We start from the raw sequence: 17531 nt of genomic DNA on the forward strand, positions 1-17531 counted from the left end.
ACATGAATTTCTCGGGACATGACATGACATGAATTTCTCGGGACATGACATGACATAAATTAATCGGCACATGACATGACATGAGTTTCTTGGCACATGACATGACATGATATGACAAGAATCTCTCGGGACATGACATGACATAAATTAATCGGCACATGACATGACATGAGTTTCTTGGCACATGACATGACATGATATGACAAGAATCTCTCGGGACATGACATGACATGAATTGCTCGGGAATGACACGTCATGAATTCTCGGGATATGACATGAATTTATCATGACATGACATGACATGAATTTCTCAGGACATGACATGAAATAAATTAATATGCACATAACATGACATGAATTTCTTGGCACATGCCATTACATGACATGACAAGAATCTCTCGGCACATGACATGACATGAATTTCTCTGGAATGACACATCTTGAATTCTCGGGATATGACATGAATTTCAGGGGACATGACATGACATGACATGACATGAATTTCTGTGGAATGACATGACATGAATTTCTCGGGACATGACATGACATAACAAGAATTTCTCGGGACATGACAAGACATGACATGACATAAATTGTGTGGACATGACATGCCATGAATTTCTCGGGACATGACATGACATGAATTCTCGGGAGATGACATGACATGACATGAATTTCTCGGGACATGACAAGACATGACATGACATAAATTTCTGGGGACATGACACGGGATGACATGACTTAAATTTCTGGGGACATGACATGACATGTATTTCTCGGGACAAGACATAACATGACATGAATTTCTCAGGACATGACAAGACATGACATGGCATGAAGTTCTCGGGACATGACATGACATGATTTTCTTGTGACATGAAATGAATTTTTTGGAACGTGACATGACATGAATTTCTCGGGACATGACATGACATCAATCTCACGGCAAATGACATGACATGACATGACAATACTAACTAGGGACATGACATGACATGAATGTCTCAGGACATGACATGACAAAAATTAATGGGCACATGAGATGACATGAATTTCTTGGCACATGACATGACATGATATGACAAGAATCTCTCGGGACATGACATGACATGAATTGCTCGGCAATGACACGTCATGAATTCTCAGGATATGACATGAATTTCTCGGGACAAGACATGACATGAATTTCTCAGGTCATGACATGACATAAATTAATGGGCACATGAGATGACATGAATTTCTCAGGACATTAATTGATATGAATTTCTTGGCACATGCCATGACATGACATGACAAGAATCTCTTGGCACATGACATGACATGAGTTTCTCAGGAATGACACTTCATGAATTCTCGGGATATGACATGATTTCAGGGGACATGACGTGATATGAATTACTTGGCACATGCCATGACATGACAAGAATAACTCGGCACATGACATGACATCAATTTCTCTGGAATGACACGTCATGAATTCTCAGGATATCACATGAATTTCAGGGGACATGACATGACATGACATGACATGACATGATTTTATGTGGACATGACAGGACATGAATTTCTCGGGACATGACTGACACGAATTTCTCAGGACATGACAAGACATGACATGACATAAATATCTGGGGACATGACATGACATTGATTTCTCTGGACAAGACATGACATGACAGGAATTTCTCAGGACATGACAAGACATGACATGACATAAATTTCTGTGGACATGACATGACATGAATTTCTCGGGACATGACATGACATGAATTTCTGGGGATGTGGCATGACATGAATTTCTCGGGAGATGACATGACATGACATGAATTTCTCATGACATGACACGAATTTCTCGGGAAATGACATAACATGAATTTCTCGGGTCATGACATGACATTAATTAATCGGCACATGACATGACATGAATTTCTTGGCACCTGACATGACATGACATGAATTTCTGGGGAATGACGCCTCATGAATTCTGTGGATATGACATGAATTTATCGTGACATGACATGTCATGAATTTCTCAGGATATGTAATGAATTTCTCGTGACATGACACGAATTTCTCGGGACATGACATGACATGAATTTCTCGGGACATGACATGACATAAATTAATCGGCACATGAAATGACATGAGTTTCTTGGCACATGACATGACATGATATGACAAGAATCTCTCGGGACATGACATGACATGAATTGCTCGGGAATGACACGTCATGAATTCTCGGGATATGACATGAATTTATCAGGACATGACATGACATGAATTTCTCAGGACATGACATGAAATAAATTAATCGGCACATAACATGACATGAATTTCTTGGCACATGCCCTGACATGACATGACAAGAATCTCTCGGCACATGACATGACATGAATTTCTCTGGAATGACACGTCATGAATTCTCGGGATATGACATGAATTTCAGGGGACATGACATGACATGACATGACATGACATGACATGAATTTCTGTGGAATGACATGACATGAATTTCTCGGGACATGACAAGACATGACATGACATAAATTTCTGGGGACATGACATGACATGTATTTCTCGGGACAAGACATAACATGACATGAATTTCTCAGGACATGACAAGACATGACATGGCATGAAGTTCTCGGGACATGACATGACATGATTTTCTTGTGACATGAAATGAATTTTTTGGAACGTGACATGACATGAATTTCTCGGGACATGACATGACATCAATCTCACGGCAAATGACATGACATGACATGACAATACTAACTAGGGACATGACATGACATGAATGTCTCAGGACATGACATGACAAAAATTAATGGGCACATGAGATGACATGAATTTCTTGGCACATGACATGACATGATATGACAAGAATCTCTCGGGACATGACATGACATGAATTGCTCGGCAATGACACGTCATGAATTCTCAGGATATGACATGAATTTCTCGGGACAAGACATGACATGAATTTCTCAGGTCATGACATGACATAAATTAATGGGCACATGAGATGACATGAATTTCTCAGGACATTAATTGATATGAATTTCTTGGCACATGCCATGACATGACATGACAAGAATCTCTTGGCACATGACATGACATGAGTTTCTCAGGAATGACACTTCATGAATTCTCGGGATATGACATGATTTCAGGGGACATGACGTGATATGAATTACTTGGCACATGCCATGACATGACAAGAATAACTCGGCACATGACATGACATCAATTTCTCTGGAATGACACGTCATGAATTCTCAGGATATCACATGAATTTCAGGGGACATGACATGACATGACATGACATGACATGATTTTATGTGGACATGACAGGACATGAATTTCTCGGGACATGACTGACACGAATTTCTCAGGACATGACAAGACATGACATGACATAAATATCTGGGGACATGACATGACATTGATTTCTCTGGACAAGACATGACATGACAGGAATTTCTCAGGACATGACAAGACATGACATGACATAAATTTCTGTGGACATGACATGACATGAATTTCTCGGGACATGACATGACATGAATTTCTGGGGATGTGGCATGACATGAATTTCTCGGGAGATGACATGACATGACATGAATTTCTCATGACATGACACGAATTTCTCGGGAAATGACATAACATGAATTTCTCGGGTCATGACATGACATTAATTAATCGGCACATGACATGACATGAATTTCTTGGCACCTGACATGACATGACATGAATTTCTGGGGAATGACGCCTCATGAATTCTGTGGATATGACATGAATTTATCGTGACATGACATGTCATGAATTTCTCAGGATATGTAATGAATTTCTCGTGACATGACACGAATTTCTCGGGACATGACATGACATGAATTTCTCGGGACATGACATGACATAAATTAATCGGCACATGAAATGACATGAGTTTCTTGGCACATGACATGACATGATATGACAAGAATCTCTCGGGACATGACATGACATGAATTGCTCGGGAATGACACGTCATGAATTCTCGGGATATGACATGAATTTATCAGGACATGACATGACATGAATTTCTCAGGACATGACATGAAATAAATTAATCGGCACATAACATGACATGAATTTCTTGGCACATGCCCTGACATGACATGACAAGAATCTCTCGGCACATGACATGACATGAATTTCTCTGGAATGACACGTCATGAATTCTCGGGATATGACATGAATTTCAGGGGACATGACATGACATGACATGACATGACATGACATGAATTTCTGTGGAATGACATGACATGAATTTCTCGGGACATGACAAGACATGACATGACATAAATTTCTGGGGACATGACATGACATGAATTTCTCGGGACATGACATGACAAGAATTTCTCGGGAGATGACATGACATGACAAAAATTTCTCTGGACATGACACGAAATGACATGACATAAATTTCTGGGGACATGACATGGCATGAATTTCTGGGGAATTGACATGGCATGAATTTCTCGGGACATGACATGACATGATATTATTGGGACATGACATGAATTTCTAGGCACATGACATGACATGAATTTCTCGGGACATGACATGACATCAATCTCACGGCAAATGACATGACATGACATGACAATACTATCTAGGGACATGACATGAATGTCTCAGGACATGACATGACATAAATTAATGGGCACATTAGATGACATGAATTTCTTGGCACATGAAATGACATGATATGACAAGAATCTCTCGAGACATGACATGACATTAATTGTTCGGGAATGACATGTCATGAATTCTCGGGATATGACATGAATTTCTCAGGACATGACATGACATGAATTTCTCAGGACATGACATGACATAAATTAATGGGCACATGAGATGACATGAATTTCTCGGGACATGACGTGATAGGAATTTCTTGGCACATGACATGACATGACATGACAAGAAACTCTCGGCACATGACATGACATGAATTTATCTGGAATGACACGTCATGAATTCTCGGGATATGACAGGAATTTCAGGGGACACGACCTGATATGAATTTCTTGGCAAATGCCATGACTTGACATGACGAGAATCTCTCGGCACATGACATGACATGAATTTCTCTGGAATGACACGTCATGAATTCTCAGGATATGACATGAGTTTCAGGGGACATGAAATGACATGACATGACATGACATGATTTTCTGTGGACATGACAGGACATGAAATTCTCGGGACATGACAAGACATGACATGAAATAAATTTCTGGGGACATGACATGGCATGAATTTCTGGAAACTTGACATGGCATGAATTTATCGGGACATGACAGGACATGAATTTCTCGAAGGATGACATAACATGACTCGAATATCTCAGGTCATGACAAGACATGACATGACATAAATATCTGGGGACATGACATGACATTTATTTCACGGGACAAGACATGACATGACATGACTTTCTCGGGACAAGACAAGACATGACATGACATAAATTTCTGTAGACATGACATGACATGAATTTCTCGGGAAATGACATGACAAGAATTTCTCGGGAGATGGCATGACATGACAAAAATTTCTCGGGAAATGACAAGACATGACATGACATAAATTTCTGGGGACATGACATGGCATGAATTTCTGGGGACTTGACATGGCATGAATTTCTCGGGACATGACATGACATGATATTATTGGGACATGACATGAATTTCTAGGCGCATGACATGACATGAATTTCTCGGGACATGACATGACATCAATCTCACGGCAAATGACATGACATGACATGACAATACTATCTAGGGACATGAAATAACATGTATGTCTCAGGACACGACATGACATACATTAATGAGCACATGAGATGACATGAATTTCTCGGGACATGACATGATATGAATTTCTCTGGAATGACACGTCATAAATTCTCGGGATATGACACGAATTTCTCGGGACATGACATGACATGAATTTCTCGGGACTTGACATGACATGAATTTCTCAGGACATGACAAAACATGACATGACATAAATATCTTGGGACATGACCTGACATTTATTTCTCTGGACAAGACATGACATGACATGGATTTCTCGGGACATGACATGACATAACATGAATTTCTCAGGACATGACAAGACATGACATGACATAAATTTCTGGGGACATGACATGGCATGAATTTCTGGGGACTTGACACGGCATGAATTTCTTGGGACATGACATGACATCAATCTCATGGCAAATGACATGACATGACATGACAATACTATCTAGGGACATGAGATGACATGAATGTCTCAGGACATGACATGACATAAATTAATGTGCACATGAGATGACATGAATTTCTCGGGACATGACATGATATGAATTTCTTGGCACATGCCATGACATGACATGACAAGAATCTCTCGGCACATGACATGACATGAGTTTCTCAGGAATGACACTTCATGAATTCTCGGGATATGACATGATTTCAGGGGACATGACGTGATATGAATTTCTTGGAACATGCCATGACATGACATGACAAGAATAACTCGGCACATGACATGACATGAATTTCTCTGGAATGACACGTCATGAATTCTCAGGATATCACATGAATTTCAGGGGACATGACATGACATGACATGACATGATTTTCTGTGGACATGACATGACATGAATTTCCCGGGACATGACATGACATGACAAGAATTTCTGGGGACATGACAAGACATGACATGACATAAATATGTGTGGACATGACATGACATGAATTTCTCGGGACATCACATGACATGAATTTCTCGGGAGATGACATGACATGACACGAATTTCTCAGGACATGACAAGACATGACATGACATAAATATCGGGGACATGACATGACATTTATTTCGCGGGACAAGACATGACATGACATGAATTTCTCAGGACATGACAAGACATGAAATGACATAAATTTCTGTGGACATGACATGACATGAATTTCCCGGGACATGACATGACATGAATTTCTCTGGAGATGGCATGACATGACAAAAATTTCTCGGGACCTGACAAGACATGACATGACATAAATTTCTGTGGACAAGACATGACATGAATTTCTGGGGACTTGACATGGCAGGAATTTCTCGGGACATGACATGACATGATATTATTGGGACATGACGAATTTCTAGGCCCATGACATGACATGAATTTCACGGGACATGACATGACATCAATCTCACGGCAAATGACACGACATGACATGACAATACTATCTAGGGACATGACATGACATGAATGTCTCAGGACATGACATGACATAAATTAATGGGCACATGAGATGACACGAATTTCTCGGGACATGACATGATATGAATTTCTTTGGAATGACACATCATAAATTCGCGGGATATGACATGAATTTCTCACGACATGACATGACATGAAATGACATAACTTAAATTTGTGTGGACATGACATGACATGAATTTCTTGGGACATCACATGACATGGATCCCTCGGGAGATGACATGACATGACATGAATTTCTCTTGACATGACACGAATATCTCGGGAAATGACATGACATGAATTTCTCGGGAAATGACATGACATAAATTATTCGGCACATGACATGACATGAATTTCTTGGCACCTGACATGACATGACATGGCAAGAATCTCTCGTGACATGACATGACATGAATTTCTGGGGAATGACGCCTCATGAATTCTGGGGATATGACATGAACTTATCGCGACATGACATGTCATGAAGTTCTCAGGATAGGAAATGATTTTCTCGTGACGTGACACGAATTTCTCGTGACATGACATGACATGAATTTCTCGGGACATGACATGACATAAATTAATCGGCACATGACATGACATGAATTTCTTGGCACATGACATGACATGATATGACAAGAATCTCTCGGGACAGGACATGACATGAATTGCTCGGGAATGGCACGTCATGAATTCTCAGGATATGACATGAATTTCTCAGGACATTACATGACAGGAATTTCTCAGGAAATGACATGACATAAATTAATGGGCCCATGAGATGTCATGAATTTCTCGGGACATGATGTGATATGAATTTCTTGGCACATGCCATGACATGACATGACAAGAATCTCTCGGCACATGACATGACATGAATTTCTCTGGAATGACACGTCATGAATTCTCGGGATATGACATGAATTTCAGGGCACATGACATGACATGACATGACATGACATGACATGACATGACATGAATTTCTGTGGAATGACATGACCTGAATTTCTCGGGACATGACATGATATGACAAGAATTTCTCGGGACATGACAAGACATGACATGACATAAATTGTGTGGACATGACATGACATGAATTTCTCGGGACATGACATGTTATGGATTTCTCGGGAGATGACATGAATTTCTCGGGACATGACAAGACATGACATGACATACATTTCTGGGGAAATGACATGGCATGTATTTCTGGGGACTTGACATGGCATGAATTTCTCGGGACATGACATGACATGATATTATTGGGACATGACATGAATATCTAGGCACATGACATGACATGAATTTCTCGGGACATGACATGACATCAATCTCACGGCAAATGACATGACATGACATGACAATGCTATCTAGGGACATGACATGACATGAATGTCTCAGGACATGACATGACATAAATTAATGGGCACATGAGATGACATGAATTTCTTGGCACATGACATGTCATGATATGACAAGAATCTCTCAAGACATGACATGACAATAATTGTTCGGGAATGACATGTCATGAATTCTCGGGATATGACATGAATTTCTCAGGACATGACATGACATGAATTTCTCAGGTCATGACATGACATAAATTAATGGGCACATGAGATGACATGAATTTCTCGGGACATGACATGATAGGAATTTCTTGGCACATGACATGACATGACATGACAAGAAACTCTCGGCACATGACATGACATGAATTTATCTGGAATGACACGTCATGAATTCTCGGGATATGACATGAATTTCAGGGGACATAACCTGATATGAATTTCTTGGCACATGCCATGACTTGACATGACGATAATCTCTCGGCACATGACATGAAATGAATTTCTCTGGAATGACACGTCATGAATTCTCAGGATATGACATGAGTTTCAGGGGACATGAAATGACATGACGTGACATGACATGATTTTCTGTGGACATGACATGACATGAATTTCTCGGGACATGACAAGACATGACATGAAATAAATTTCTGGGGACATGACATGTCATGAATTTCTGGAAACTTGACATGGCATGAATTTCTCGGGACATGACAGGACATGAATTTCTCGAAGGATGACATAACATGACACGAATTTCTCAGGACATGACAAGACATGAGATGACATAAATATCTGGGGACATGACATGACATGTATTTCGCGGGACAAGACATGACATGACATGAATTCCTCGGGACATGACAAGACATGACATGACATAAGTTTCTGTGGACATGACATGACATGAATTTCTCGGGACATGACACGACATGAATTTCTCGGGAGATGACATGACATGACAAAAATTTCTCGGGAAATGACAAGACATGACTTGACATAAATTTCTGGGGACATGACATGGCATGAATTTCTGGGGACTTGACATGGCATGAATTTCTCGGGACATGACATGACATGATATTATTGGGACATGACATGAATTTCTTGGCACATGACATGACATGAATTTCTCGGGACATGACATGACATCAATCTCACGGCAAATGACATGACATGACATGACAATACTATCTAGGGACATGAAATGACATGTATATCTCAGGACATGACATGACATAAATTAATGCGCACATGAGATGACATGAATTTCTCGGGACATGACATGATATGAATTTCTCTGGAATGACAGGTCATAAATTCTCGGGATATGACACAAATTTCTCGGGGCATGACATGACATGAATTTCTCGGGACTTGACATGACATAACATGAATTTCTCAGGACATGACAGGACATGACATGACATAAATCTCTGGGGACATGAAATGGCTTGAATTTCAGGGGACTTGACACGGCATGAATTTCACGGGACATGACATGACATGATATAATTGGGACATGACATGAATTTCTAGGCACATGACATGACATGAATTTCTCGGGACATGATATGACATCAATCTCATGGCAAATGACATGACATGACATGACAATACTATCTAGGGACATGACATGACATGAATGTCTCAGGACGTGACATAACATAAATTAATGGGCACATGAGATGACATGAATTTCTCGGGACATGACATGATATGAATTTCTTTGGAATGACACATCATAAATTCTCGGGATATGACACGAATTTCTCGGGACATGACATGACATGAAATTACATAACATAAATTTCTGTGGACATAACATGTCATGAATTTCTTGGGACATCACATGACATGGATTTCTCGGGAGATGACATGACATGACATGAATTTCTCATGACATGACACGAATTTCTCGGGAAATGACATGACATGAATTTCTCGGGACATGACATGACATCAATTAATCGGCACATGACATGACATGAATTTCTTGGCACCTGACATGACATGACATGGCAAGAATCTCTCGTGGCATGACATGACATGAATTTCTGGGGAATGACGCCTCATGAATTCTGTGGATGTGACATGAATTTATCGTGACATGACATGTCATGAATTTCTCACGATAGGAAATGAATTTCTCGTGACATGACACGAATTTCTCGGGACATGACATGACATGAATTTCTCGGGACATGACATGACATAAATTAATCGGCACATGACATGACATGAGTTTCTTGGCACATGACATGACATGATATGACAAGAATCTCTCGGGACATGACATGACATGAATTGCTCGGGAATGACACGTCATGAATTCTCGGGATATGACATGAATTTATCAGGACATGACATGACATGAATTTCTCAGGACATGACATGAAATAAGTTAATCGGCACATAACATGACATGAATTTCTTGGCACATGCCATTACATGACATGACAAGAATCTCTCGGCACATGACATGACATGAATTTCTGTGGAATGACATGTCATGAATTCTCGGGATATGACATGAATTTCAGGGGACATGACATGACATGACATGACATGAATTTCTGTGGAATGACATGACATGAATTTCTCAGGACATGACATGACATGAATTTCTCAGGACATGATATGACATAAATTAATGGGCACATGAGATGACTTGATTTTCTCGGGACATGATGTGATATGAATTTCTTGGCACATGCCATGACATGACACGACAAGAATCTCTCGGCACATGACATGACATGAATTTATCTGGAATGACACGTGATGAATTCTCGGGATATGACATGAATTTCAGGGGACATGACATTACATGACATGACGTGACATGAATTTCTGTGGAATGACATGACATGAATTTCTCGGTACATGACATGACATAACAAGAATTTCACGGGACATGACAAGACATGACATGACATAAGTTGTGTGGACATGACATGACATGAATTTCTCGGGACATGACATGACATGAATTTCTCGGGAGATGATATGACATGACATGAATTTCTCAGAACATGACAAGACATGACATGACATAAATATCTGGGGACATGACATAACATGTATTTGTCGGGACAAGACATAACATGACATGATTTTCTGTGGACGTGCCATGACATGAATTTCTCGGGACATCACATGACATGACAAGAATTTCTCGGGAGATGACATGACATGACAAGGATTTCTCGGGACATGAGAAGACATGACGTGACAGAAATTTGTGTGGACATGACATTACATGAATTTCTCGGGACATGACATGACATGAATTTCTCGGGAGATGACATGACAAACATGAATTTCTCAGAACATGACAAGACATGACATGACATAAATATCTGGGGACATGACATAACATGTATTTGTCGGAACAAGACATAACATGACATGATTTTCTCAGGACATGACAAGACATGACATGGCATGAATTTCTCGGGACATGGCATGACATGATTTTCTTGGGACATGAAATGAATTTCTAGGCACGTGACATGACATGAATTTATCTGGAATGACACGTCATGAATTCTCGGGATATGACAGGATTTCAGGGGACATGACGTGATATGAATTTCTTGGCAGATGCCTTGACATGATATGACAAGAATATCTCGGCACATGACATGACATGAAGTTCTCTGGAATGACACGTCATGAATTCTCAGGATATGACATGAGTTTCAGGGGACATGACATGACATGACATGATTTTCTGTGGACGTGCCATGACATGAATTTCTCGGGACATGACATGACATGACAAGAATTTCTCGGGAGATGACATGACATGACAAGGATTTCTCGGGACATGACAAGACATGACGTGACATAAATTTGTGTGGACATGACATGACATGAATTTCTCGGGACATGACATGACATGAATTTCTCGGGAGATGACATGACAAACATGAATTTCTCAGAACATGACAAGACATGACATGACATAAATATCTGGGGACATGACATAACATGTATTTGTCGGAACAAGACATAACATGACATGATTTTCTCAGGACATGACAAGACATGACATGGCATGAATTTCTCGGGACCTGGCATGACATGATTTTCTTGGGACATGAAATGAATTTCTAGGCACGTGACATGACATGAATTTATCTGGAATGACACGTCATGAATTCTCGGGATATGACAGGATTTCAGGGGACATGACGTGATATGAATTTCTTGGCAGATGCCTTGACATGATATGACAAGAATATCTCGGCACATGACATGACATGAAGTTCTCTGGAATGACACGTCATGAATTCTCAGGATATGACATGAGTTTCAGGGGACATGACATGACATGACATGACATGACATGATTTTCTGTGGACGTGCCATGACATGAATTTCTCGGGACATGACATGACATGACAAGAATTTCTCGGGAGATGACATGACATGACAAGGATTTCTCGGGACATGACAAGACATGACGTGACATAAATTTGTGTGGACATGACATGACATGAATTTCTCGGGACATGACATGACATGAATTTCTCGGGAGATGACATGACATGACAAGGATTTCTCGGGACATGACAAGACATGACATGACATAAATTTGTGTGGACATGACATGACATGAATTTCTCGGGACATGACATGACATGAATTTCTCGGGAGATGACATGACATGACACGAATTTCTCAGGACATGACAAGACATGACATGACATAAATATCTGGGGACATGACCTGACATTTGTTTCTCTGGACAACACATGACATGACATGAATTTCTCTGGACATGACAAGACATGACATGACATAAATTTATGTGGTAATGACATGAATTTCTCGGGACATGACATGATATGAATTTCTCTGGAATGACACGTCATAAATTCTCGGGATATGACATGAATTTCTGGGGACATGACATGACATGAATTTCTCGGGACATGACATGACATGAATTTATCGGGAGTTCTCATGACATGACACGAATTTCTCGGGACATGACAAAACATGACATGACATAAATATCTGGGGACATGACCTGACATTTATTTCTCGGGACATGACATGACATAACATGAATTTCTCAGGACATGACAAGACATGACATGACATAAATTTCTGGGGACATGAAATTGCATGAATTTCTGGGGACTTGACATGGCATGAATTTCTCGGGACATGACATGACATGATATTATTGGGACATGACATGAATTTCTAGGCACATGACATGACATGAATTTCTCGGGAAATGACATGACATCAATCTCACGGCAAATGACATGACATGACATGACAATACTATCCAGAGACATGACATGACATGAATGTCTCAGGACATGACATGACATAAATTAATGTGCACATGAGATGACATGAATGTCTCGGGACATGACATGATATGAATTTCTATGGAATGACACATCATAAATTCGGGGGATATGACATGAATTTCTCGGGACATGACATGACATGAAATGACATAACTTAAATTTCTGTGGACATGACATGACATGAATTTCTTGGGACATCACATGACATGGATTTCTCGGGAGATGACATGACATGACATGAATGTCTCATGACATGACACGAATTTCTCGGGAAATGACATGACATGAATTTCTCGGGACATGACATGACATAAATTAATCGGCACATGACATGACATGACATGAATTTCTTGGCACATGACATGACATGACATAGCTAGAATCTCTCGGGACATGACTTGACATGAGTTTCTTGTGAATGACGAGTCATGAATTCTGGGGAAATGACATGAATTTCTCGCGACATGACATGTCATGAATTTATCAGGACATGACATGACATGAATTTCTTAACACCTGACATGACATGACATGGCAAGAATCTCTCGTGACATGACATGACATGAATTTCTCGGGAATGACGCTTCATGAATTCTGTGGATATGACATGAATTTATCGTGACATGACATGTCATGAATTTCTCAGGAGAGGAAATGAATTTCTCGTGACATGACACGAATTTCTCAGGACATGACATGACATGAATTTCTCGGGACATGACATGACATAAATTGATGGGGACATGACATGACATGTATTTCTCGGGACAAGACATAACATGACATGAATTTCTCAGGACATGACAAGACATGACATGGCATGAATTTCTCGGGACATGACATGACATGATCTTCTTGGGACATGAAATGAATTTCTAGGCACGTGACATGACATGAATTTCTCGGGACATGACATGCCATCAATCTCACGGCAAATGACATGACATGACATAACAATACTAACTAGAGACATGACATGACATGAATGTCTCAGGACATGACATGACAAAAATTAATGCGCACATGAGATGACATGAATTTCATGGCACATGACATGACATGATATGACAAGAATCTCTCGAGACATGAAATGACATTAATTGTTCAGTAATGACACGTCATGAATTCTCGGGATATGACATGAATTTCAGGGGACATGACATGACATGACATGACATGACATGAATTCCTCGGGACATGACAAGACATGACATGACATAAATTTCTTTGGACATGACATGACATCAATTTCTCGGGACATGACATGACATGAATTTCTCGGGAGATGACAAGACATGACAAAAATTTCTCGGGAAATGACAAGACATGACATGACATAAATTTCTGGGGACATGACATGGCATGAATTTCTGGGGACTTGACATGGCATGAATTTCTCGGGACATGACATGACATGATATTATTGGGACATGACATGAATTTCTAGGCACATGACATGACATGAATTTCTCGGGACATGACATGACATCAATCTCACGGCAAATGACATGACATGACATGACAATACTACCTAGGGACATGACATGACATGTATGTCTCAGGACATGACATGACATAAATTAATGGGCACATGAGATGACATGAATTTCTCGGGACATGACATGACATGATATTATTGGGACATGACATAAATATCTGGGGACATGACGTGACATTTATTTCTCGGGACATGACATGACATAACATGAATTTCTCAGGACATGACAAGACATGACATGACATAAATTTCTGGGGACATGAAATTGCATGAATTTCTGGGGACTTGACATGGCATGAATTTCTCGGGACATGACATGACATGATATTATTGGGACATGACATGAATTTCTAGGCACATGACATGACATGAATTTCTCGGGAAATGACATGACATCAATCTCACGGCAAATGACATGACATGACATGACAATACTATCCAGAGACATGACATGACATGAATGTCTCAGGACATGACATGACATAAATTAATGTGCACATGAGATGACATGAATGTCTCAGGACATGACATGACATGAATTTCTCGGGACATGACATGACATAAATTGATGGGGACATGAAATGACATGTATTTCTCGGGACAAGACATAACATGACATGAATTTCTCAGGACATGACAAGACATGACATGGCATGAATTTCTCGGGACATGACATGACATGATCTTCTTGGGACATGAAATGAATTTCTAGGCACGTGACATGACATGAATTTCTCGGGACATGACATGACATCAATCTCACGGCAAATGACATGACATGACATAACAATACTAACTAGAGACATGACATGACATGAATGTCTCAGGACATGACATGACAAAAATTAATGCGCACATGAGATGACATGAATTTCATGGCACATGACATGACATGATATGACAAGAATCTCTCGAGACATGAAATGACATTAATTGTTCAGTAATGACACGTCATGAATTCTCGGGATATGACATGAATTTCAGGGGACATGACATGACATGACATGACATGACATGAATTCCTCGGGACATGACAAGACATGACATGACATAAATTTCTTTGGACATGACATGGCATGAATTTCTCGGGACATGACATGACATGATCTTCTTGGGACATGAAATGAATTTCTAGGCACGTGACATGACATGAATTTCTCGGGACATGACATGACATCAATCTCACGGCAAATGACATGACATGACATGACAATACTACCTAGGGACATGACATGACATGTATGTCTCAGGACATGACATGACATAAATTAATGGGCACATGAGATGACATGAATTTCTCGGGACATGACATGATATGAATTTCTTTGGAATGACACATCATAAATTCTCGGGATATGACACGAATTTCTCGGGACATGACATGACATGAAATGACATAACATAAATTTCTGTGGACATAACATGACATGAATTTCTTGGGACATCACATGACATGGATTTCTCGGGAGATGACATGACATGACATGAATTTCTCATGACATGACACGAATTTCTCGGGAAATGACATGACATGAATTTCTCGGGACATGACATGACATGACATGGCAAGAATCTCTCGTGACATGACATGACATGAATTTCTGGGGAATGACGCCTTATGAATTCTGGGGATATGACATGAATTTATCGTGACATGACATGTAATGAATTTCTCAGGATAGGAAATGAATTTCTCGTGACATGACACGAATTTCTCGTGACATGACATGACATGAATTTCTCGGGACATGACATGACATAAATTAATCGGCACATGACATGACACGAGTTTCTTGGCACATGACATGACATGATATGACAAGAATCTCTCGTTACATGACATGACATGAATTGCTCGGGAATGACACGTTATGAATTCTCGGGATATGACATGAATTTATCAGGACATGACATGACATGAATTTCTCAGTTCATGACATGAAATAAATTAATCGGCACATAACATGACATGAATTTCTTGGCACATGCCATTACATGACATGACAAGAATCTCTCGGCACATGGCATGACATGAATTT

Source organism: Carcharodon carcharias, chromosome 34, assembly GCF_017639515.1.
Source record: "Carcharodon carcharias isolate sCarCar2 chromosome 34, sCarCar2.pri, whole genome shotgun sequence".
NCBI classification, from domain to species: Eukaryota; Metazoa; Chordata; class Chondrichthyes; order Lamniformes; family Lamnidae; genus Carcharodon; species Carcharodon carcharias.